We start from the raw sequence: 27,279 nt of genomic DNA, 5'->3' as shown, positions 1-27,279 counted from the left end.
CTAAAATTCAGTATACTTAACCTTCTATAATTAGACACACATTTTAAAGTCTTTGGAAGGTTTACATAAGCCTGCTTTGTACAGCTCAGCTTACAACTCTGGGGTCTCAAATGCCAGGATTGCAAACACATAACCATAGTTTTACTCATTAATGTTATTTAATATAATGAAAGTATTTGCCTGGCAAAGCACTATTGTTGAGATGCTTATATCATTAAAACTAAGTAATAAGAGAAAAAACTAATTAATCAGAGGTTAGCTGAAACAAAGTTAGGAATTCATTTCAGGTTGTCTCTAAAACTTTACCTGTGTAAAACACAACCAAAGTAAACTTCTTGGATGAAGCACGGCAATATTTCATATGAAAACTCAGGATCAGTTTCATTATTTTATTTCTTACAAATTTCCTGTTAGTTGTTCAAAAATATGTCCAGGGACATATTCAACCTGAAAGTCCGTATGAATAGCAGGAAAAATACCTTCAACTCTACTAGAAAGTGTCATTTTCCTCTGAAGACACTTTTCAATTTGTTTTCACCCTCAGAGAATGATCACCCTCTATGAACTCCACCCAGTGTGTGAACTACAGCCACAAACCCTGTCTGTGACCTCCTTCAGCTCACTTCATGGTTTCCTGACTGCTTGTCTTTTGTATCTCAGGACATTTTTATTTACTCTTAATGCTACCACCAGTTTTTCAACCTTCCAAGTAATCTTTTTTCTGATTACCACTCTCTAAAGCTGAGTTTTCCCTTCAACCATGACCCACTGAAGTCTTTACCTTCCTCCTCATCCAGATCATGCTCTTCCAGCTGACAAGGATGGGAAGCATTGTAAACACTCTTGTAAAGCACTTCAATAAAGACAAGTTACCCCAACATGTTTCTTGTTGGATAGCACGAGATGTGGGAAACATATGTGGATAACACAAGATGTGTTACCATTTGTAACAGAATATGTCAGAATGTGCAACTCTACTTCCAGCTTTCCAACACTTTTATTAGTCCTTCCCACCAAAGGATAATGGGTGATGCCAGCAGCACAAAAATCAACATGACAGTTCAAAGCTGGTAAGAGACAACACGCTCCAGTGCCACCTCTGGATGCCATGTAAATACATTGAATAACAAGACCCTAATCATTCCAGCACCTTTCCATTTGGCCTTAGCAAAGCTGTGAGGACCAGTACAAGCTGCCAACACACCTTGTAACCACACTAATGCATGGATCACTTCATATTTTGTTTGTACTAGATAAAAATATTGCAGAAATTTCACTAAATTAAACACCTCTAAATTTCAGAAAGCAAAAATACATAAGGAAAAACATTTTTTTCCTCAATAGAAGCAACAATTATGGAGCTCCTACCATCATCACTGTCAAATGATAGTTTTACCACCATTACGTCCACATTTTCCTCCAAAAAAGTCCACTACACTGACCAGACTGAATTAAAACAAAAAGAATTGGAGGTGGGGGTGTGGTAAAATAAGAAATCAGATATGAAGGTGTTTTATCTGAATTACCACTTTTTACAATCCATCCATTCATCATTGGATGTCCAAAGTTTAGCATGGTGTGTGAGCTCTAAACTATCTAAAGGAAAGAAATAAATGCAAATCCATCATGCAACACAGACAACATTATTGGAATAAGAGCAGCTACAAAAAAAATTAAATCTAGAGAAAATATCTAATTTTTCATTACCAACCAGTATATTTTCAACAAGCTACTATTTTAATTGGATTCTGTTCCTTTTCCTCCATCCAGTTACTTGTACCCATAAAATCCTGGCTGCAATTCTGTTGTAACTGAAAATAGCAGCTAGTGAAAAGTTTGTATTTGGATGCACAGACAGTATATATTCAGTTATTTTCTGTGGTCATCATGGGAAAATAAAGAGGTATTTCCATTACAAAGCATTCCTTGGACAGGTACAGCAGCAAGGAAATCTGTTCTATGTAGTTATTTTGTTTATAATTTTCCTGTTTTAATTCAGCATATGATGTTTTCTATTTTCATTCTCTTTCAGCTGTTTTTCACAGTTGCAATTGTTGAAACCACTTTAGTGCACCAACAAGAGTTTAAAATGTTCAAAGGAGCAAGACTTAAAATTGCTGCTCCCACATCCTGGAGCCCAGACACCACAACACAGAGACTTACAAAAACTTTATAAGACACTTGTTTATAATTGCAGATTTTCAACACAGACACCAGAATCTTTTAAAATTCCATTTGCATTTTCAATTAAAAAGGGAAGTGCAGCCATCTCACCAATCTGAGCATGCTGGGGAGCTATTCTTGCTTTCAGGCACTTACTTAACATTTCCTTCCTCAAGGAAGCAGGTCAGTGTGTTTTGCAGCCAGCACCCTGTTTCTGCCCCAAGAGCTGACATCACAGGGGCCAAGAAAGAACCAGTTTTTATCCTGAGAAACACAAGATTGCCAACCCACAGCGGCTCTGAGGATGAGTTGGCCCCAACTGTGACACGTGTAGTGGCACTAGTGACTAACTAACAATATCACATCTAGGAACTGAAACAAAGGCAAAAAGCCATCTGGATTGGGAGCAACAACACCAGAGACATTTTAAACAACTTCCAGCTACAGGAAAGAAAACAACAATTAAAATAATAATAATAAAAAGCTATTTCAGGCTGTTCACCTCATAGCTATTCCTGCCCACCATCACAGTAACAACAACTTCATATACAAAAGAAGGAAGTAATTAAACCAGGACTTAACCTTGGCTACTCAACTATCTAATCAATTACTTTGAATTTCACAGAGCAAACCCCAATACAAAATGCCTAAGTCACAGGTTATACTGACAGACAGCACTCAAACTTTTCCATGTAAAGTGTAAATTTTCTCAAATTTAAACATTGCATTTAATCTGCAAATTTCATATATGTGTGCACACTATTCAATCTTAAAACTGCTCAATTCGTATTTTAATAAACCAGCAGTTCTGACAGAGCTGCTTATAATAATGGAAAGAACATCTGCAGAACAAGATAATTTAACACTCAGTATTTACAGATATAATGTACACAAGGAAGAAGCCCTACAACAGGATTTCTCAATTAGGTATTGCTGTTTTGGTTTTTAAAGGACTTACAATCTCTAGGCAGACAGAAGAATTTGCTCTGGTGCTAACAGCCTTATTCCAGAAGCCAAGAGACCTCCTAGCTTTCCTCCCACCTCCTAACAAAAGCATCTCTCATCATTTAACTAATGAGATCACTGGGGAAGGAAGAAAGAAAAAAACAAACAAAGGAAAAAAAGAAAAGGCTACCAGAAGCAGGCTGTTTCTTCATTGATTTCTAAAATAGTTTAAGGACAGATGACAGTCAAAAGTAAGCTACAGATATTTTCATGTGAATTGCAGCCCACTCATTTTTCTCCCCCTAACCAAAACACAGAACTAGAGTCATGTGTCCAGGGCTATACAGAGAAGGTACTAAACTATTCTGGAAAAAAAATGTAGGCAACACTTCCAGCAAGTGTCAGCCACCAGCAGAAACACTGGAACATTGCACAGCACCAGTTAACACAACGCAGGCATTTAGAACATCCCCAAGATTTACAGACTTATTCTTTAGACTAAAGGATCAATATGACTTCAGAAGATGTGGTTACAAGCTGGGGCTGTGCTCTCTCACTAAACCACCCACCCATTTTCCTGAGAAGTCAGGCAAGACTATCTTGTGCCAAGCTCAAATCCATCCTGACTACTTCAGGACATCCCTGAGAGCCCAGGACCACCCAGCTGCAACTATTGCAAGAGCTGGTGAAATTAGTTTTACCTGTGTTGAGTCATTCACTTGCACATGTACAGGACTTAGATCCAGGAGGTGCAAATATCTGACATAAATCAGCACCAACCAAGGAGATAGAAAGGACAAAGAAGCACAGGAAAGAGTTTTAAGTTTATCCTGAAATTAAGAGCTGCCCAAGAACGTTCTCAGAGACAAAGAGCCTGTCTGGAGCACGGCAAAAAATGAGACATGGAGTAACAAAGCAATGAACTCTCCTTTGAAAATAATTTGTCATATCAGCAAAAGACTTAGACATTAAAAAGTATCAAATCCACTTGGATGGTCATCAAGACTCGACATTTATCTGCGTCAGATAAGTTCTAAGACCAACTTTTTGAAGAATGCAGCAATTATGAAAACTCACACTGTGTGATTAAATCCTTTACTTGTGAACTCACCACAAATCCCCTATCACTCATCCTTTGAGGTCTGTTTTTCTGTTGTCAAAAGAACATAAACATAAAATCCAACACAACATTCTATGTTTTACCTTGAAGTATAATCCAGAAGAACACTAATGAAACACAAGCAAAAGTGGCTGTAAAGAAGGTGGTATTTGTAAACATATATCTAATGCAGTGTTAGAGGAAAATTTTGATGCCCTGTTATCCCTCATAGTATTTATTCTCCTGAGCACCAAGAAAATCTCATCTTTGGAAAAGTCTTTAGAAGAGCTATCTTACATCTGAAATGATGTCACCCATCCCTGAAATGTAGTCAGAGTTCTCTCAGGATGAAATCATTATGCTATCATCCCAAACAGATGGCAAAAAGTTGGAGGGGAGGATCACCTTTATATTTAAAAGTAACTTTCCTTAAGAAATTTTATACCACATCTTCTAAACACAGGTGCATTTTACAGGAACATAAATATCAACAGTTCTTCAAGTTAAATGTAAAACTGAATTTACTTTTCACTAAAACTATGAATATTTACATAAGGGCAAATATCAGAAGCGAACTTGTTTTGGATATGCAAAAACTAAGGGCCCTCTGCTTATCCAGATTTTTGCTTAATGTAGTAAGTTTTTACAACTGTTGAGCACCACATCCAAGACGACCATCACTGTGATCAATACAGCTCTTTATCTACTGCTTGCTCTGTCATGTGGCAGTCAAGGGGCTAAAAAAAAAAAAAGAAAAAAGAAGTCTTACAGTAGTGAAAAGACCCACCCCATCCAGACACACAAGAACAGTATCTTACTGTCCAGAACAGACAAGATGACAATCTGACCACAGTAATTTTCTAGGAAACAGCAGCAGCATATCACGTAGTCTAAGTAGGAGAAACACTAAGCACTTACACAATGCAATCATTGTAATAGTTTTTCTAACTACGTAAACATCTAGTACTATAAAAAGATGAGCAAGCTACAAACGAAATATTTGAGAACAAACAAGGGAAAAGAACCTAGTAGAAAGATGGAAAAGGAGTCTGAATATGCAGGAAGACTTATGTCCTATGCAACTTAAGAGGCCTTTAGAAAAAAGTTTAAAAACATTGAAACAGCCGGATTTCTTCTGAAGACATTAAAGTCAAATATATGCATTAGATCAGTGACAGTTCATGGCTCTGTAAAACTACACCCTCTTCTGTTCTTCAGTCTGTATGAAATTCCTGAGAGCTTTTCCACAACTCTCACAGGCTGTGACAGGGCCGCTTTGAGCACCAGCCTGACCCTCTCCCCTCATCAGTGCTGTTCCATCCCCTCACCACTCCAGTTCCGCCCCACCCACAGCTCTGAGAGCAGCCCACAGCCAGAGCAGTGCTGCTCAGCTTTTCCCCTTCCTGGCTGTCCCCTCCCATCCCCGCCACTGCCACACAATGAGAAAACACCAGGAACAAACATCACCAGTTTTCCATGGGCCCAGGGAGCCTCACCCTGTGAGCAGCAGGCACCCATCTGGAGGAGGGTGGGGTGGGAACACAGCCCTCACCCTCCAGCAGCAGGACAGGGATGGCATTGGGATTAAAGAGGAATTGCTACCAAGGTTTTGTTTCAAGGTTTAATGTGACGAGAGCAAGCATCTCCCATGCCAAGCACCCAATGCACTGAGAACCCAAATGTAGTCTGTGTGCCACTGCAGACCATGGGAACCACTGCACACCATGGGAATTCTTATGTAGCCCTAAAGAGTGAACCTACTTAACTCCTGGCCTTCTAAAGCTGCATAGGTGAATTTCCATCCAAACTGCTTCAAAATCTAAAAATAAAAATACAATCAACTTGATGATAAATACAAATGCCTAAATCAGCAAGGCTGAGATCTTTCCACTCCACAAATGTCATGGTTATCTATCTACAATAGCAAAGACTTTAAGAATTCAAGACATCTACAAAGTAGACTGGAAAGTTATTTTTAAAGATCATGTGGTACTATAAATATTTCCCAGCATCTTAGTTTAACTGCCACATGAGCTGGCCCTATGGAATGGAAAATTAAGTGTCCGTTTAGTCAGGGTTCCTCCAGAAATCAGAATAAAAATATCACCATTTAGTTTTCTAAAAATATCTCTGTATAGAAAACATGAAAGGCCTTTTTCAAAGGCCTCATTCCCTCACAGTTCTCACACTGGTACCAAGAGTGGTCTCTCAGCCATCAAGTCAAGATTCTCTCATTATCCTCATGCAAAGCAGCTAATTTCCCACAAACAAAGAGAATTTCTTTAGGGTTTATTATCCCAGGTCACTGATTATTTTGCTTGTTCACCTCCTGTAGCTTTATTCCTCTGGTGTATCCATAGTATTATGCAATAAGTTTTAAAAACCGAAGTCAGGATTTGAACCCACAACGAGTGCAGTTTCTACTCAGATATTAATGCCGGTAAATAAAAGTGGCCCAGTTTTCAAGAAATGCTGAGCACCTGAATTCGCAATTGACTGACACAGGACTTTGACATATTAAAAAAAAAATGCAGACATGCTAACTGGTTTCAAATTAAAATTTAATTTAATTTTAAGTAAATTCATTTGAACAGATGGTTAGGTTAGATTACCTCTAGAATACCTCTACCTCATCCCTTCTTATGCAAATTATTCTACAATTCAATGAAAGTGTAGTTCCAGAACTAGCTGCAAATGAGATTATTGTCTTCAGAACAACACTACTAAAATGGTATTTCTGACTCAGAAGACTTATAGACTTGACTTGAACATAATTGTTCAATTGAACAATTGAACAAATAAGATTAAAGGAAAATCTTACTTTCTGTTACTTTATACTCAGGCAAATACACCCATTTTCTGCTCCCTCTGAAAAATATTCATGATGAACTGAACAAGTGAATAAAGTCCCAGGCTTCTGACAGACTTCCAACAATTCACAAGCAGCACATAATTCATAATGAACATAAAACTCAACAGTAACATAGCAGCTTCTCACAGCTAATTCACAACCATCCTCTGTTCTACCTTGAAATCCCCGCATAGATACATTCAAATACAAGTAAAGAGTTTCAGGCCATCCTTCTGTATTGTGCAATTAAAGTGAGTTGCAGGGAGAAGAAAAACCCACATTTCAGTATTACTGTGTGAAATTGTCTTCAGAAGCACCCAATCACTGGATCACACTGAAGCTGGGGACACTGCAAGAAAACATTCCCTTTCAGCTCACTGGAATGCAGTTCTGCATGGTTGAGAAGGGAGGGAATATAAAGGAATGGAAAAAAACAGCAGATTAGAGAAGCACTGTCATATGAGTAAGAGTTCATCCGACACCTTGACCAACAGTGTCAGGGAGACAAGAAGGATTGAAAAGCTCAAAGGTAAAAAAGCCCAGACCAGTTATTCAGCATTCTGCATCAACTGGGCTGTGAGAAGACATCTGGTAGATTCACCTTTAGAGACATTTCAAAAGAACTCCCTTAGATATTTTGGGAAATTTTCAATGGCAGCAGGCAGAGTGGGCCCTGACACGAGGAGCAATGTTTTCTGCATAGCAGGACATTCAGGATAGTGTGGTGAGACTAACGATTTGGGAAAAGATTAGAGCTGGTGAGTTCACAACCCACATAACTCCCTCTTGACACTGCAGAGCGCTGCAGACACTTAACGTACTAGAGGTGAGAATAAACATTTAAATGATGGCATGCTCACATGGACATTTTAAACGAACAAACAAAACCAAGCTTAACAAAAACGGTGAATGGAGGGGACACGAGGGAAGGAGGAGGACTGGAGAGTCAGACTGAATGGGAAAGGGGAAGAGCCAAACGATAACCCAGAACAAAGATGTCATTTTAGCACAGGTGAGTCAGGCTGTTCCCATAAAGCCGCAGCACTGCTTGTGCCAGCACAGTGAGGCTGCACAGAGAAGCCAGAGGAGTGGAAGAATGGCAGTTTCTCCCAGCCTCAGGGCTGGCTGGCCACTTGACAGCTCTTAAGAACATTTCAAAAAATGTAGGCAAAACTACAGCCTAAAGGCCTGGCTAACAGCCCAAGCTATTATTAGAACTACTATGCAATGACTCTATCATGAGTCTGAAAAAATGCATTAATCATCTGGAGTTGTGATTTTATTGATTTAATGTACTAAGTAGACTGTAGGGGCCCTTGTCCTCCCATTGCTAAACAAGTATTGTACCAGACTTCTAAACAGCCTGACAACAAAACTAAGAAATAATAAACCAGTATTAGTTCTGCTCTCTGGTATTTCCTTGTCTGTTCTACAACTCAAAATAATTTTTTGTGCCACTATAAACATAACATTCCACTTACAAGATATTTAAATATATAAATGGTTAATATTTCCTCTCATTTGCAATTGTACAAATGGACCTAGACCATCAAATCTCACCAGCAGCCAACTGTTTCCTTCAACTATTAAAGTGTTACATCTATATGACATTCTACTATAAAAAAGTTAAAAATAGAAACTGAGGTTTTCTTATACATAGATACCTCTTCACACAGGGACTAAAAGATTCACTTTCCAATTATTTCTGGTATTTTGATCAAAACCTCTAGAAAAGAGGATTATTCTCCAGCAGACAGATTGTATGCATCTGCAGAGAGAGGTGAAATAGTAAAATAATTACAACCAGTGGAAAATGAATGAGGAGTGAAATTTTCACTTGCAAGGAGGGCACACAGACCACAACACAGAGCTATCACATGAGCAGATGTGCTTAAGTCTCATACAGAGATGCCATGGATACTACAAGATGGAGAGACACCCTTTAATGGAAGAAAATATAAATTTTACATGCTTCATCAGGCCAGACATTCTTCCTGAAAGGGTCTGTTTCTTATATGATCTGGCCTGGATTTTTGCAGTTATTTTTCTTCCAACACCAGCTTCAATGTCCCCCATTACACAGACTCAGAGGTGGCTGTTCACAGCCACTTGTTATATGGACAGCGCTGTTCAATGCTGACCAAGCATTGAAGGAAATCCTACAATTCAAATATTTAGATGTACTTTATACACCTTTTTCATGAAACTTATAAGACAAGTTGAAATACAATGCCATGTAGAAAAACATATCCTAAAAATCCCACACAATCAACACTTTTGCCATGAAGTTAATGGTAATAAAGCAAAAAGTAGCCCTGGCCATTCATCATAAGAACCAAAAATATTTAAGATTATCTGGAATTATAGACCATTTACCCTGAAAGGGACTTCTGGGAGTCAGCTGGTCCCAAGGTTAGCTCCAACACTGAAGTTAAAGGAGGGTGCACATGTAATTTTGCAAGTCTCCACAGTATCCCAGAAATCCCCTACTATGACTCCATGAGAACTGCACCTGGCTTTTTAGCTGTGAATAGAGATACCACTCAGACTTTATTTTAATGCTTTTAGTACTTTAATTAGAAAAATCCAAATACGAAATAGCTTGTGATGATTGAAATGCACGCAGGTACACATAAATACTCTCCTAAAACAAAAAGAAAGGTTCCAAAACATTTCCCCAGAACCAAATAAATAAGAATCAATTTTAAGTTGTAACAACAGTCTCTTAAAAAAAAAAAAAAAGGGGGGGGGGATGAGGAGGGGGAAAGAAACACAAGTTTACTGACTAATGAATACCTAAGCAAGTTTTGCATCTGGGCATAAGCCTGAATACAGTGATTTAACATGACTAAAGCTGTCTCCAGTGGACAGTCTTGATTTTATTTGTTTGGGGAGCTCAGTCTCAACTTTACTGTCTATCTGTTTTGCTAACTTGATTACCAGAGTCAAGACTTAACTTGTCAAAATAAGTGTGTAGGCAGCAAAGAGGGTTTTTTGTTTGTTTTGGGACATTGTGAACAAGTGCCTGTATTTCTGCTGTGTAGTCTAATAAGGCAGTAAAAGACATAACTCCATACAACACAGTTCCTGAAAACTTGAGGGGTCAGAATCCAGAATCAGGTGCTACAAGAATGGTTCACATGAGTATTTACCAGCCACTTGACATATGGCCTAGATCAGGAACTGATGCAAATTTAAATGTGCTGACTAAAAAGTGCAGCATTTCTTTCAAGCACTTAGAGAAAGGGAACTAACATAATCAACTGCTTTAAATCCACATTTAATTGAAAATTTTACAGTATTTTTTTAAGGTAGGAAATCAATCAATCCAAACATGTTAGTCTGGCAGTTAAAAACACTATGTTAAAAACACCAAGTATGAAAAGTTTATATTGTCTGACTTGGTTTCACAGACATTTTTCTACCCAAACTGACACCCTGTACACATCCCTGTTTAAAGAAGAAGCTAAGAGGAGTCATTTCCTCTTAGTAATAAAGCAATATGCCAAAATATACTTCTTGTAAACTAAAACCACTGCTCACCCCTTTCAGTTCCAATGGCCAGATAGTTTTCATTCCCAACTAGGCATTCAAGAGTATTTCCAGTGACTCCTGCAGAATTACAGTCACATAATCACACAGCATGAGTAAAATCTGCATTGGCAGTTTTTTCCCAGTTTCTAATGAGAATATGTTTAAACATCTGACAATCTCATGTAAAGTGGCAGAAATATGATTACATTTCTCATCTCAAGCACATGAAGCAGACAGAAATTAAGAATCACACTATATCAGTATATAAATATTTATTTATCTGATAGCAAAAGGTGCAATCCACAGTCCCTGCATTGCGTAGGGAGGCTTCTTTTATCATAAATGAGACACACACTTGTCAGGCCAGAATTCACAAAAGCTAGAAGTGAACTACAAACAGTAAAGAAAAGATGTATCTGGGATCCATAAATTGAAACCTTAAGCAAGTTTGATGAATGATGGAACTACAACACAGGACAAATATTGTAAGAGTGACAACAAAAATATCAAAGTCACTCAGGAAGGGCCAGGACTGGAGAGTTAGAGACAAAAAAAAGAAAAAAAAGAAAAAAATGAAAAGAAAAAAAAGAACAACTGTATTTTCAAATTCCCTGGAAAATACAAGCAGTGCTTTAACTTTTGCCAGCAAACAGGGGCTTGGATATAATCACATCTATACCAGACCAGTCCCTGCTCAAAACCATAGCCAGAATACACAGCAGCCAAGAGAAAAATCCAAAACCCACCTAAATTTCACAAGATATAACTACTTCTAAAATGGAAGATGGTTCCGTGAGAATCCATGAGTCCATTACCAGCTGATTGACTGAAATGAATTTGTAGTCACCAATTAATCTTTTTAATGTAACTACAACAAAATTAAATACAATAATAGCCTAATAACCATGATGACTTTACAAGCAAAAGGTAATAAACAACCCAAAAAACCCCAACCACGTAGTACTTACTCCAATGAACCTTTCCTGTCTCAGGCTGACTGTGTAGCGAAGATACTTTTGCCAAACATTTTCTTCGTATTACTCTTGTTTTTTCAGAAGATTCCGCAAGATGACCCCAATGTGACCTAAAAGAAGCAAAACAACATAATGCAATTGACCAAATGAGAAAATCAACAATTTGTCTTTGGTTCAAAAGCTTCACCAACTTTCTGTGCAGAAATACCTAATCAATCACACTACTTTTTATTGTCTTCAAATACTACAGGGCCATACTCACATTACACAATCGGACAATTAAACGAGTGTCAAATCAGCAAATGCTCTGCTACCAGAAAGGCAGAAAATGAAATAATAATTAGAATATGCCATTTATTCTAATAAGTACTATACTCATGAATTAGTTGAAAACATTTTTAGCTGCTACAAATATCTTCATATTTTTGTATACTCAATTTGAATCAGACCAGCAGATGTCCATTGCAGTTAAAGACAAAAAAAAGGGAGACAGAGTTGCCTTCATTATCTTCACTACATTTTCTCTTTTTCTTCTGGGCTGTAAGCTGATTTTGGTGGGGTTTTTTTGTCTGTTTGGGAGGTTTCTGGTTTTAAGAGTGTAATATTATCTGTAGTTCTACTAAGGAGAATATGAGTTGATGACACAAGTGACCCCATCCTCCTATTCATAGCTCAACTTGTGAAAGGTTCAGTAGGTCTCCTCTGCAGATGTATAGAGCAAAACCTCCACAGGGCCATCACCCTCAGCTCTACCTTGCAAGTCAAGCTCTCAATAAAGAATAGTAAACAAAAACTGTTTAAAACCGCCTTGAGCACAAAGCAGTGCTATCGGTGTGCAGTGATATTATCTCCAGGTTTGTAGGCCAAGCCACAAAACACAAGACACGTAACTACACTGCACTTCCCATAAACAATTATTTTTCTAAGCCACACCAGGTAGGTCCCACTGTGCTTGTAAGAGCTGAACACAGTACAGGGACCAGGGGAGAGGGAGGGCTGTCACTGCCCATGTTCCACACAGAGCAGAATTCCTCTGGGAATCAGCATGTAGAGCCCTCTGAAGCAATTTAGATTCTTCAGTGGCTTTGAGGGATAAATATTTGCTGCCCCACCCACTTAAGTCTGAAAAAAAGTTAAGTTACTGCTCCATGCACAACCTTTTGAAAAGAACCTTATAGTACATAGAGGTGTTGTCCCAAAATGAGTTTTCACCTGGTGTGCAAGAAGCCAATCCACACACAAAACTGAGGTATTTATTGACAGATGCATTAACTAGTCCAGAAAATTCTAATAATTAAGAGCCAAAAGCCCGCAGCATGCCAAAAGAAAGACCAGAGAAAAATGAAGACAGTATTATATGATTTAGACATGGCAAGGACAAAGCAACAGTGTGAATCTCACAGAACCAAGACTGAACTACCAGCCTGGAACTCATGTTTTACAGCCATGTCAATATTTGTGCTTGTGGAATCAGAAAAATCTGAATCAAAAGCTACTGGCCAGCAGGCAGGAGCTTAAGAGGGGGTGTGAAATGCATCCTATTGCAGCTAACAGGCATGACTTGTAGGACTTCCACCCAAGGAAGGAATCTTGCATGACCTCTGGCTCCACAAACAGGGATACAGTGTGTGACTCAAGTACCATACCCCGGGGCAGCAGTAGGATACTATGTGACTAAAAGTTGGATATCCCAACCTGCTGGAGTTCAATGCCTAACTAGATACATGATGACCAATCAGATGGTGGGAGCCCAGAAATTATCTAGGGTCTGTAAATGGTACAGCTTTACCAAACCAGTACATTGTGAACAGCTCCTGTGCTCACCCCAGGCTCTCACTTTCCTACAGCTCCCTGTCCTGTTTCCCCTCTTTTTTCACAGCACTTTGTGTCTCCACTGCAGCTCAGACACCACACTGACAGCAGACCTCCTGCTGCTCCTCTACAAGCAGCTGGGGGGATCAGCCAACCCTTGAGACCTTAAACCATTTCTAAAGAACACAAACCACCCACTACTATATCCAAGCATGAGAAACTAACCCTTTGTTAGAGTCTGACAGTGCACAGCCTTCTGTTTCTCACCAGCCAACCCTTCCCGTTTTTCAGACCAGCAGAGCAGGGGTTCAGAGAGGTGATGTCAAAGTACTGCAGATCACCCCATGGGCAGCCAGGACACCTCCACCTTCACAGCAGGGGTGCAGAATTTTCCAAAGGCTGGTGACTGTACCCCCTAACAGAGAGGGTACAAACTCTGCTGGCCTTTACCTGCCATGACCAGCCAGTGAGGACTCCAACTATGTAAGGAACATGCCAGCATCGCTTTTGGGAGCAGCAGAAAGACTTGAAGCAACTGTTGCCTCACAAACTGGACTCTCTAATGAGACATCTCCTTTCCCCACTGCACCTCTCTGGGGAACATGGGAAAAATAGAACTGGCAGCTGGACATTACCAGCAGGGCTCCTTCATGGGTCTGCTGGGTGTGAGCTCAGCCAGAACCACACCACCAAACCACCTTGGGCCCACACCCATATGACTTCTGACAGGACCCACCAGGGACCTAACAGAAATCCTTCTCCACTCCAGCTCGCAACTTCTGCATGAGAAATTGCATTTGATAAAATTATTATTTTCATGAATCCTTTAATTACACCCTCATTATACAGATACTTGTTTTATGTAAATTGTAACTTGTTTTCTCTAAAACATTAATAATCTTATGAAGCAATTCAACACTCATAAAATTGTGTGGTGGCAATCAAAATGCCTGTGACAATATAATAAAACTTTTTACAGTTCTCCACCTACCCTCTATACCTCCCTGCGTCCACAGGAACACTTATGAATGTATGACCAAAAAAAAAAAAAAAAAAAAACACCAAAAAACCAGAAAAAAAAAAAAAGAGTACCACAAGGAAAGAAAGGGGGAAGATCTACAAGAAGCTTTTGCCCATCCTGTGCCCATCCTGTAGATCCTGTGTGGCATCTAATGCTAAAGAGAAACAATTACAAGCCAAGGAAACAGGTCGCTCACAAAGACAAAGGAAAAATAGAACTAAAAACCCAATCATTCATAAGCAATGTAAGATGGCACGTGGGAATTACTGGGCTAATTGTGGCCCTTTTGTCTTCTGCTCAGTAATAATTTCTAGGCCCATCAGACAGAATTCTTCCAAAGTACACAGAAAATCCATTTGTTAGTGGGGATGCTCCAGGTTTACTTCAGGATAAGGAACTCTGAGTGGGTTGAATGACATGATACCCAAGAAACTGTATATTTTCCTCTCTGTAATTAAACCTCTTATTCTGGAAGGAAGCACTGAGGAAGACATCAGGAGAGCAGTAGCAGACATTTAGGATAGCAATACACAGAGAAACACACAGCTGGGACATTTTAGAGCTTTTGGTTCACAGCTTTGGCCACCTCAAAGCTGTCTTGGCATTTCATGCTCTTAATAGTGCTGAAGACTGGACAGGTAGATGTCACAGTAAATTAGTTGCTGCAGCAATGAAGAAAGTCACCATCTCAGCAAGTCTGAGATTAAAAAAGACAAACCATCAGTAAATACACTAAATATCTTCAACTTCAAAAAATACTGAAAAATACAAAGCAACTCAATCTTCCTCAGTCTTATGTTCCAACAATAATAGACATAAAATTCTTCAAGAACATTCACTGTCAGTAATTAAGCCATTACCATTCAAGTCCAGGAATTAAAACAGTGAGGAAAAAGAGAAATTTGCAGCAGTGCATGTCTGCCTAGATGACAGCAGCTTCCAGCTTCCCCATGCTGCATGCCTGAGTGCACAGGTTGAAAACGCAGGTTTAAAGCCTAGATCAGAAAAAACAACTTGTTATGTATTACCTAGTGTTGTGTACAAACTGATCCAGAGAGCAGAGCTCTACATAAGCACCATCCTAACAATGCACTGCTTAGAGTTCCTTCAGCAGCACAGAGCAGTTTTGACCTTTTAAAGGTGGCACTTATTTCTGCAGTAATATCAAGAGACAAAACACCCTACTGACAATGTACAGCACACTGTTACACACTGCACAGCATTCTTCCATGTGTTCTACTTTCCCAGGTATTGGTGCTTGGTCAAAACCCAATAATATCCTTTTAAAAGCCTCAGACTTCTCTGAAATGAGAAACCCACCTATCTTGTACAAAATCTTTTAACCAAAACTTAAACAGGCATAGAGCTACAAGTTCTCATTGCACAAGAACAGCCACAGAAAAGGAAAAAAAAAAGGCAGAGACAGAATACCAAATAAGTTCAAAAAAAGACATCTATGTCAGAACTATAGGTCAGTTTACAGCCTTCCTTATTCCTGAAGATGGGCAAAACAGAGACTACTTAGCATTTTCTTGAGTAACTAAAAATATATGTCAATATTATTCTGTAAGTTAAACAGACAACAGTTAAAAACATTATTTGAAGCTAAATTCAGATGTATCTTTATCAAGAAGAACTTGATACCATAATTACATTTATCCAGTGGGTGACTGAGGTCAGGAGCTCTGTATCCCACTACAATGAACCACTCTGTAAGGAACATTTTTCACTCGTCCCAGAAAGAGCGGGATACCACTCTTATCTTAGTGATGCCTCACTAAGCCCTGGCTCACCTCTGTGAAATCCCCTTCAGTGCCCAACAGGCTTGGTTAAAACAAATTTATACTCACACAAGCACAGACTAACATGCTTTACAATGAATTTTATTTTTTTTTACTTGGTTACACATGCTGCTGAGTTTCTTTGAGGAGCTGCAAGACAATACCAAAAAGATCTTGCAAATTTTCACCACCCCCTTATTTTGAACATACTGATTTTTTAACAGGGTGTGAGTTATTGACATTTGAAATTATCTGAGAGGGGGGGTAGGGTGTGTCCCTCATTCGCTGTGATGTATCCTGCCTGATGGTGCTCAAGGTTAAGTAATCCAGTAACTCTCCTAGTAATTGTATCTTAGAACTCAAAATGATTGAAATTGTGAGACACGTGACAATCTTTTATCCTTTCAACAAAATTAAACTTAAGAGCAAGACTGTGGGCTCTTATTGGCACTGGAAAATGAAGGACCTTCAACTAAATAAACATAGTTCCAGATGGCAAGGAATCACCTGAACTGTTTAGGATCAACAAACAGAAACCTAAACAAAACCAATTTATTTTCCCAGAACGATTCAACTGGGTTTTTTCCTGCTCTGTCACCTTCATAAGAAATGCCTCTGGGCAAAGCAGAAGGGGGACACATCACTGTTAAGGAAGCTTAACAAAAAAGGCTTGTAGACAGCAAGTTTTCCGCTCACACTCTGTCAGGCAGCCAGCCATTCTCTGATCTGAGGGCAGTGTGCTGAGATCAAGACTGGCAAAGTCTCTGCTGTGGGAGACCCTGCAAATGCCCTCAGCATTCGAGGGCTGGCTGCCAGTGCTGATCATTTCTAATGACAGTGCAGAATAAGAAATCATCCTAGGAGAGATTCTGGGCTGGAGGATGTACTGTTTCTGACACTCTACAGTTCAAAAAGCACAAAGTTCAAGGATGCATGTGACCATTTTATAAAAACAGTAGTGTTTTTATGATTTCAGATGACTCACAAACAAGTGCTTAGGTTTGCTTTATATTGATTCACAAACACGGAGTCAAGTGAGCAACACTTTCCAGCTCATTTCCAGTTCCGATCCAACACAAGGCACAAGTGATTACCCGGCTGGTTCAGCAGCTCCAAAGCTGGTGACAAAGAATTGAATAGTTTAGACTGAACAGACTTATCCATGTGAGGATGTAACTCCTCCCAGGGCCCACAGATCACTTTCACCTCCAGGCCAGAGTTGCAGCTTTTCTAAATCTGGTTCCCTACATGTGGCTTACAGGACTGAAGAGCTGGAAGCTGTGGTCATAGAGTAGTTCTCCCTTTCCCAGAAAGCCTCACCTACATGTGCATGTGCACACACAGAGTGTGAGGCCCAAAGTATTGAGTTAACATAACCACTGAGCAGCAGTTTAGGCAGGTACAAACAAAACCACCACCCTGCACAAGCCCTTGTGACACCTACAGAGATGTTTGCAAGAGTCAATGAACCCCCAACCAGCCTGCCTTCAATCCCTCCACACCCTCAGCAGTCCTGCCACCCAAATTCAGCTTTCTGAATCCTAAAACAGGTTGAAAGAGCAACAAAATCTTTGATTCTGCATGGATTTTCATTACATCTAAAGCAGTATTTGAGTACAGAGGTCTCAGGGGCAAGGGCAGGGGCATTAATTGCCCCTTTAATTGCCAGCAATTCCACTACCTGTTTCTTTGGTCTTCTATCACAACACAATTATGTCCCATACTTTTGTTTTGTTACCTATTACTGAATATAGAGTTAATTAATGGGCAGAACACAAGGACTTGCTCTAGAACAAAATAAACCCCCATACTATCACTTCTAATAAAGCAATCTTACATTCATTCAACGAGCCATTTTCAGGCATTCTAAAGTTTATGAAGTCCTTTTCCACGATTTCTCTCTGAATGCCTTAAACTCTGAAAGGCTCAAGGGGCAGTAGCACTGACTAAGCATTTCCTCTGAATTCAGGAACACCTGAACATGGCCCTTATTGTTGATGCATTTTCTAGTCACTAGTGTGTCACAGATATAAAAACACTGAAAAACCCCTACTGGTTCCACCCAAAAGTTACTAAATGAATAAATATTTACCTGCACTTTGAACAGAGGAATAAAGCAGTGAGTCTTCATCCTGGTTCTGCGAAGATCCCATCACAATTACTCAGTTACTCAAAATGTTATTAGTAGGACTGCTTGTGATTTCTGTTTCTTGTGATCTGTGTAGTCTTTTTGCTTCATTACTTTCGTGTCCTACGTTTCGCTTCCCAATTACATTCTGTGAAATGCCTAATATGGTGAAACTATGCAAATGTACTTCAATTTAGTTCCCAGATTCTGCTTTTTGTTGTGTTCATATTTGAATTTATACAAATGGAACACAGAGCTAAAAAGCAAGATTGAACAATTCTTCAGTAATTAATTATTATGAGCCATTTTGTGAAGCTACTGCCCACCCTGCTCCAGGTATCACTTGAAAGGCCTCATTCCTTACAATTAAAAGAAACTCCCAAGCATGGATTGCATGAGACTATGAACCAACACAGCAGTGTCCACCTAAGTGTATTTTAAAGACGTTGTCTGGCAGTCCGACTTGGTGTTTGATTCCAAGTATTACCACAAAATAAGTAAGAACAGCATTCCATCACTAACATGTATATAGTAAATACTACCTGAAACCAGAAGTAATCGCTAAGAACAGTTCTTGTGCTGAAGAAGGAAAAATTCAAGCATCTGATAAATGCAGTTTACCTCCAGTTACATCCAACACTCAAAAGCAAACCTATTAAGCTCTTTTAGATAGCAAAAGTGTGCATTTTAATCTGCTCTTGCTCCCCATTTCCTCCTCTTTCAGGTAGTGAGGCTTCATAGAAAAAATATTTAAAATAAGAAGCATAATTTCAGCTTGACAACGCATAATACTACATAATTTAAGAGCCCTAAATTTTCACTAATCCCAGGCTGGAAGCAAGGGAGTGCTTGGTTTCAAAAACAAAAAACAGAACACAAACAAACAAGCAAAAACAAAAAAAACCCCAAAAAACAAAACAAACAAAAAAACCCAAAAAAAATCCCCAAACAAACAAAAACCCCCAGCCCATCAAAACCAAAAACACACCACAAAAGAAACCCAAACACAAAAGACAATCCTCCTCTCATCAAATCCACAGTTCAAATCTGCATTTGGATCCAAAAGTCAGATTTTAATAGTATTCATGTATTTTACACTACCTTTTGACATAGCACCTAAAACTTTGGAATACGTGATGTAAAAGCAAAGCGACCAACCCAAAAACTCCTATTTTCATCAGCTGCAACGCTCAGCACAGTAATGCAGACTACATGGCGTTTTCTGGCTTCCTTCATTAACGAAAACGTTTCAGTACATTAACCAGCTACCTGTTCTACAGGCTCATTTCCGAGAGAACTAAAAACTTTCTGTGGTGTCAGGAGCACTTCAGTGAGAAATGCCCCTCCCCATTCTGAGAACAAACAGAGTGTGAGCAGTGCTGGAGCTGTGACTTGCCCCAAGACCCTTCCAGAGCATCACCCTGTGCATTTGCCTCAGAGGGTTTCACACAGAGAGCTGCAATGCTGTGGCCCTGTGACAGAAGCACTGGCAGAGCACAGAACTGCTTGGGGAATAAAGTTCCTCAGAAAGAGGGCAGCCTGCTCAGCAGCTCCCTGACACAGGAGAATGACTTCCTACCTTTGGCACCATAGGTGCTGCGGTGAAGAGCACTGCTCTAACCAGATAAAGGATAATTCTACACTCAATAGGGTCAAATTGCAATGCAATTTCTGACCTTAGAGGAACCATGAAGATCAAGATGAAGAGAATAAAATACAATCCTCTTAGTTTTGTGTAACATCTCAAAACCACCAGACTAATGAAGAACCTGACAAAGGCTGGACTGAAAATGACACGTTCTCTGACATTTTCAGATGCAAGGTGTGGAAGGACAGAGGAGAGGCAACAGATGCACTCTAGACAATGTATTTATCCTCCTGCTACCACTAAATTATGACACCATTTTCTGGCTATAGGCATCTAAAACCCACCCTCTCCCTGAAAAATGAACATGAGCTCTTCCTTTTCCCAGAGCCAACCACTGGAGACACCTTCTGCCAATGACTTCATTCTGCACCCCAGCCTGTTGCTTCACCTCCAAACTACAGGAGTAGCATACAAGGGATGTAAACCTGGGCATGCAGAAGAACTGCCAGAGCACCAGTTGTATTTAAGAAAGCAATTATTAAAATATGACAAAATCAGAAACCAAAAAAGTGACTCCTGCAACTGAAAGCAAAGGCTTTTCAGTTTTCACACAGTGTTAGCTTGACCAAGGTAGAAATTTCTCAACACCACGCTTGACAGCAGAAGAGTAATTTACCAAGGAAAGATTCAAAAAATTATTGAGCTCCTCTCAAATTCTCTTCCAGGATAAGTGAGAAAGAAAACATAGCCCCCTAAAATCCTGTTTTACTTCTCACCAATACATTGCAAGAAAAAAAGTACATCACAGACCAACAGAAAATTTACCAACAAACCATTTCATTTGCCACTACACCCCAATAAATCTTTCTTCAGGTTACCTGGCTCTGTTAATCACCAAAATGTAGATGCTTGAGCCAAAGGTTTCAGGAATGCTGCTGTTTCTGAAGAATCCTTCTTGTATAAGAGGTTTAACCACACTGCCTCTTTTTCAAGAAAATTGTCATTACATAGGCAGAAACCCTTTATGACTCCACAAAGAGGGCTAAAAACCACCCAAAGGGAAGCACATTACTTTCCTGGCCAACAAACCCCAATTAAAGCAACAATGAAGAAGCAACTTGGGGCATCAAGAAGGTGGGAAACTTTCACAGTAATTGGTTTATATTGCCTGGCTCTTTCAAGTTTTATCAGTACAGCACACACAGCCTGTATCTCTCATTTTCATGAGGCAGTAACCCCAGGAGTTCACCCTTAAGCAGTGAGATACCAGTATTTTAAAAACTAGCAAATAGTGATGCAAAAAAAAAAAAAAAAGGAGCCACCAAATGCTGAAGGCCTCTATAAATCCTGTAGTTGCATGCAATGAAAGTTGACAAGTTATCAAACTACAAATAAATCTGAAAATTCAGCCGTGGTTTCTGAAATTCATGTTAAAAAGGAAGTAACTTGAGGATACTAAAATGATGAGGTACAGAGATAGACTAAGGCAAGAATTGCTCTGCCTTCTCATAAAATTTACTGAGAAGTTAACTGGAACAGGAATTGTAACTCAGAGAAAACAGCTATAAATAGAAAGGGGTTAATCATTCAAATTTCTATTCCCATGACACGAATACACTAAAGACTCTAACATTTTAATCTTATAATACAATGCCTTAAAAATACTTTAGCTGCTGTACTACAATCTGCCTCTACCTACTTTTTAAGAATAATTTCTCCTTTATTTTTTAAAATGCAATAAAGAAGATTTTCTTTCAACAAAAACATTTTCACTGACAGTAGGCAAATCGAGTCTGTTATAATGTTAATATAATGGTCCAGCATCAGCTGGAACAATTACATGTGGTCACTTAAATGGATCTTTTTTAATGGGGCCTCTTAAAAATACATTTACCTTTTCTCCATCCTTATATAAAGCACATAAAGCTTATTTGCTATTGATTTCGACTACCAGAGCTGCTATAAAGTACTTTTCAATTAAGTGCTTGCATTTATCCTGAAGTAGCAAAGAAACTTAGAATCATTAAGGTTGGAAAAGGCCTCTGAGATGATCAAGTCCAACTGTTCCCCCAGCACTGCCCAGCCCATCACTAAGCCCTGTCCCTAAGCACCACATCCAGTGTATTTGTTCAAGGACATAAACAAAAGTTTACCATGCAAAGACACCAAAGAAAGAAAAACTGCCTCATCCTCCATGCACAGATAAAAACACACCAGGATAACCAAACGTCTCTGAACTCACACAGCAGCCTGTGACACACTTGGAAATAGAATCTAATTATTGCAAATCCCCAGCCAGTGCTTTACTCACAGTATTTCTCACCCAAGTAAATTAATGTTGGAGCTTTTAAGTTAAACCAAATGGAGTACAGAAAAAAATATGCAGAAGAAGTTCTTTATTTAAAATGTAGAAATAGACAAGGACTTTTGTCATTTTGTGGTGAATAGCAAATTGAATAAAAAGTGAGTTGTAATACAGCATATTTGCAGTGACAGAAATAAGGACAGCACCCAATATATGCATTCAGCTTCAAAAGACACAGAGCTGCTGCAGATCTTCATTGACTACTCACTACAAGAAATGATGAGGAAAAGACTTGATTGTGGTCTTAACATTACTTCTAACTTTTTAAGTTACATCCTCAAATTCTTGCCAAACTTGCTTTTATTGAGAACTCTATTAAATAGCCTTTCCTTTTTATGCAGGACTTTTCTGCTCTTCCTTATCACTGCAACGCTTCACACACCAGATTTATTTACAGCACCCAGAGGAAATAGAAGCTACCAGTTATCAAAACAGACTGCAGAATGCAAATAAACAATTGTTATGTGTTTGTGTTAGCTGGACTCTAAGAACTTGTGCAGAATGACATTGAGTATAAAAAGTGGTATCCTAACAATTCAGTAAACAAAATGTTGCTGTTGTTATTATTACTGAGATAAAAATAAAGTTAGATCATTATTCTGAGCTTACTGAAATTTTCAACATAGCTAATGATCACCTAATTGTAGCGTAAATAAACATTTTTAATTAAAAAAAATTTCCTACATTACTACCACTAGTAGTAGATGTATAAAAGTACCTCCAAAGTGGGGAAGTACAATTGGCCTAGCATGAAGAATCTCAGTATTCTACACATCTGAAAAGTGAAATCTCTATATTTAAACACATGGGGAATTTTGTAATTTGTTTGCACAAAGCTTGTAAAAGCATATAAACATAATAAAATTATTTGAAGATAGGTATGTAATTGGATGAAGATAATCAGTATATTGTAAAGTGTTTTTTTTATTTTTAGTAAGATATAGACAGACCTTTGTAAAAAGCATTGTATCTGCCTTACATGGATATTGAAACGAAGCTGAACAATATCAGCTACCAAGCACAAATAATCAGTCCCTAATTTTTATTATTAGCAACAGAAAGGAAAGTCTCTTTTTTTACTGGCAAGTTTTGTGCCAAAAATTAATGAACCATTTGCTGCTGACAATCTGCCAGACTAATGATGTTTTTCCTCACTCAAGAGGGTTCAGAAACTACTACTCACTTTCCAGTCGGCATTCATCACAGATTCCCAAATACAGTCCTCCCCTGAAGAGAAGAACAAGACAGCTCTTCTACAGATGCACACACCTCTTCCCACTTAAGTCATTGCCACAAGTAAATAATTTAAAACACTTCAGCAGAGGCAGACAAGTGTTCTTCACCTCCTGCTATTGTGCCTCAATCCTAACATCATGGTGTCCCTGATACTTTCACCTAAACCTGGCATAAGAAAGAATAAAATCATAGAATCATCTAGGTTCGAAAAGACCCTTAAGAGTGAGTCCAATCTTTAACCCAGCAATGCCAAGCCCAACACTAAACCATGTCCCTGACTGCCACATCTGCACATAAATACATCCAGGGATGGTGAGTGCACCACTTCCCTGGGCAGCCTCTTTCAATCCTAGGTAACTCTTTTTGTCATTAATTTTTTCCTAATATCCAATCTAAACCTCCCCTGCTGCAGTTGAGGCATCCTCTCATCCCATTACTGGGCACTTGGGAAAAGGCTGACCTTCACCTGGCTATAACCTCCTTTCAGGTTGTTGTAAAGCTACATTACTGTAAAATTGTAAAGCTGGCTGTGGCTGCCCCATCCCTGGAAGTATCCAAGGCCAGGTTGGATGGGGCATGGAGCAACCTGGTCTAGTGGAAGGTGTCCCTGCCCATGGCAGGGGAGTGGAACAGGGTGCTCTTTAAATTCCCTTCAAATGCAAACCATTCTATGAGTCTACACTTCAAATTTTATTTCCTACTAGGTTTAGACTCATTTTTGGGGCTTTAGTCTTGTCCCTGTCCATTAATCAGTAACAGGAGTTACACTCTGCTGTGTCAGCTCACATTCTGATGCTGCCATTGCATGTGCCCTTATGGACTCACTCATACAGGCAGTCTCTGTTCTACTGCTGTCTATACACCAAGCATGAACTCTTCTTTGTTTAGAGGATTCCTGGTTATGCCTTGGACAATCCTCCTTAAATACCTTACGTCTTGAGCTGCATCCTTAATAGGGCATACAGATAACCAAATAGTAAATTCAGAAATTCCTCCTCTGTATCAGTAAAAATAAAGTAATAAATCAGTAAAGTAAGATGTCCAGCACTAAAGGTCAGAAATACAAATACTCCAAGCCCACATGATTTTCATACCACCATACACAATGTGTGGTGGTGTGGAAATCCCAAAGGCCTTGCCTTCCTTCGCAGCACCTATTTAAGTCAGAAAGGGAACTGAAAAAGAAAAAAAGGAAAAAATAAACCATAACTCTAAAACCATCCCAACACCAGCAGAGAGTAAATAGTATTGCCAGCCAGCGACAAGCACCAAAACATAGAGGAGCCAAAGAAGCCTCCAGTCCCATGATTTCTACGAGGCCAGACCCCACATCTTCCTGTGTGCCTCCAGTCCCCCACTGCCCAGCCCTTGGCACAGCAGTCCCCTCCTTTCCTGGTCTGCACCTCATCTGTGACTAATGCTTTCCTTCCCTCCACAGCTGTCACCAGAGAGTCCTTTCTTCTGGAGATTCTGTCCCACACCATATTATACTTAGTAATGCATAAGTTATTTCTAGCACACAGCCTCAGGACAGGATCTCACAGGCACTGTAAGAAACAGTGGCCTATGCCTCCAAAACCCACCAATGTAAAAAGACACGACACTAAACAGAGGTACGACTCACATATGGTTAACACACAGGTCCTTAAATTCTTTGGGGGTTGGGAGGGAAATAATGGAGGATCTGGGGAAAAGGAATGACCCAACAGTAGCAAACTTAGTGATACACTGTATGAAGAAAAAAAAAAAACAAAGTAAAAAAACCAGGACTACTGAAAAGTAGATGAAGTGGAAAAAAGCACAGGCAAAAGGACCTAAGTACTCTTCAAAATCAGAACAGGAATCTGAGACATGAAGCCAATCACGAAGGGGATACAGTGCCCAATGCAATTTTTAGATAACATTTCATACACTTCTTTCTACCACGTCAACTTTGTACTTAGCCTTTTGAGTTTCTACAGGCAACATTTACCTTTGTTTACGTGGTTCCCCTCTGTAGCTGTGTCTGTACCAATGGTTTGTGTACACAAACTATAGGCTAACCTGCAGCCTTCTGGAGGAAACAATGCTAAATAGCAATGCTCACACCACTGACTGAAAATCATCCATCTGCAGGACTCTAAAACAGGGTTTTTGGCTGTTATTTGTAGCAACACAAATGTAATCAGTTTTTAAAATCATGTATGCTTCATATTCTTCTGTTATTAACTCTCTATACTCATAAACATCAAATTGTTAGCTAAAAATACCGCAGCACATTTCAAAATGCTACCTTTGCTTGTTAGAAAAGAAAACAATGCAACAACACCAAAATACATCTCTCAAGCACCTTATTCACAAAAGACAAAAAAGGTATTGCCCAAGAGTTAGCTCCCGTAAGAATCTCAAGCACTAAAAATGTTACCATTTATTCTGTTTTCTAGACATTTTGTACAATGTTCTCCAAACCATTCACCTACTCTGACTTTTAAACTGCTTCTAGTACTCTGTAGCTGCATACAAGCACAGGTCTTCCACATTAAATCTGTCACGAGACCACCTGACAGCAAGACTCAGCCTCTTACAATGTCAGGTTAATGATACAGAACACCAGCTATTGCACAGTCCACCTACCAGCTTTCATAAACAACTGGCAATTCTTATGCTTGTTTTTAAATCGTTTCTTTGCCCTGTCAAGATACCTTCTGTACACACAAAGGACTGTGAGAAACACTAAGAATTAGCAAACACTTCAGAGCCACACTGTACCGTAACACTAAAGGCACAGCAGTATTCTTACGAATTCTTATTAACAGACAACATTAACCGCAAACCCTCACATGACTTCTACAAAACTGTTTATCTACCTCGCCAGCCACGCGAGCTCTTGCCCACATGCTGCCAGCTGATGCCAACTCAAACCTTAAATCCTCTAATTCATCTTTGAATTCTCTCACAGATTGTCTTTAAATCCAGTGGATATATGGTGCCTGGGGGCAAGGAGAGGACAGGAATGATCCAACAGGAGAGCCAACGGTGCAAGTTCCTAATGGACTATATATCGCTTAAAAATGTCCATTAGATCCAAATTAATGCCTCTGCTTTCTGCTCTGCATTCAAGAAATACGGGGGGAAAAAGCCTCAGAAGAGCACTGTGAAAAGAAGTTTAGACTCTTGCTAAACCTTCAGTAGCCCCCAAAATCAACCCAAAAGGAGAGCAATGAGAACACACTGATTGTTTGTGTCTCTTAAAAAGAAATTAGAAATCAGTGCCATCACTGCTTCCCCTCTTACAAGTAAACTCATGCAAAGAGGAAACATAACAGCACAAAAATTAAACCCTCAACACAGAATTTATTCCAATAGAGGACATATCTTTTCCAATCATCGTTATTTCTGGAAAACAGGAATAAAAACTGTATTTATACAGCCAGTAGTGAAGTAGTAAAAAATTGTTTATCAACCCAATATGGGAAGTAAAACTGTTCAGCACTACAGCAACACATAAAGCTGAGCTACACAAGCATAAAAATAAACATCAATACCTCTGATGGAATTCCTTTAAAATATTTTGATGCTGCTGTTTTGATGAATTCACAAAGCCGTTCTAAAAAAATCAGAGTAACTACTGCAAATAAAAGCAAGATATTCTAGAAATAGAAAAGCACCCTTTTCAATTCAATTTCATTGCAAAAATTAAATGCAACACTACTCATGAAAAATACACAAGTTTAACAATCTTGAAAGAAGCAAAAGTAAGCTGTGAGTAGCAAATTTACATTAGGTATATTTTGCATCAGGAG

General features: G+C 39.2%; 1 protein-coding gene across 8 annotated transcripts in view; it reads right to left on the bottom strand.

Moving 5' to 3' along the window:
• PIK3CB (phosphatidylinositol-4,5-bisphosphate 3-kinase catalytic subunit beta) overlaps window positions 1-27,279 on the bottom strand; it is an 85,736-nt gene that overhangs the window by 34,332 nt on the left and 24,125 nt on the right. For 4 of the 8 annotated variants that reach the window (XM_085069708.1, XM_085069707.1, XM_085069706.1 and 1 more), the window contains one exon: window positions 11,561-11,676. The gene's annotated coding sequence lies outside the window, so the exon portion shown is untranslated. Of the gene's footprint in view, window positions 1-781; window positions 1,274-8,722; window positions 8,827-10,601; window positions 10,671-11,560; window positions 11,677-18,272; window positions 18,396-27,279 lie in introns of those variants that run through there. The other 4 variants (XM_085069711.1, XM_085069709.1, XM_085069712.1 and 1 more) reach the window with 4 other exon arrangements.

This window comes from Lichenostomus cassidix, chromosome 9, assembly GCF_008360975.1.
Source record: "Lichenostomus cassidix isolate B80296 chromosome 9, HeHo_3.0, whole genome shotgun sequence".
Taxonomy (NCBI): domain Eukaryota; kingdom Metazoa; phylum Chordata; class Aves; order Passeriformes; family Meliphagidae; genus Lichenostomus; species Lichenostomus cassidix.
The sequence above is the reverse complement of the archived record's forward strand: the minus strand, read 5'-3'. Positions and strand labels throughout refer to the sequence as shown.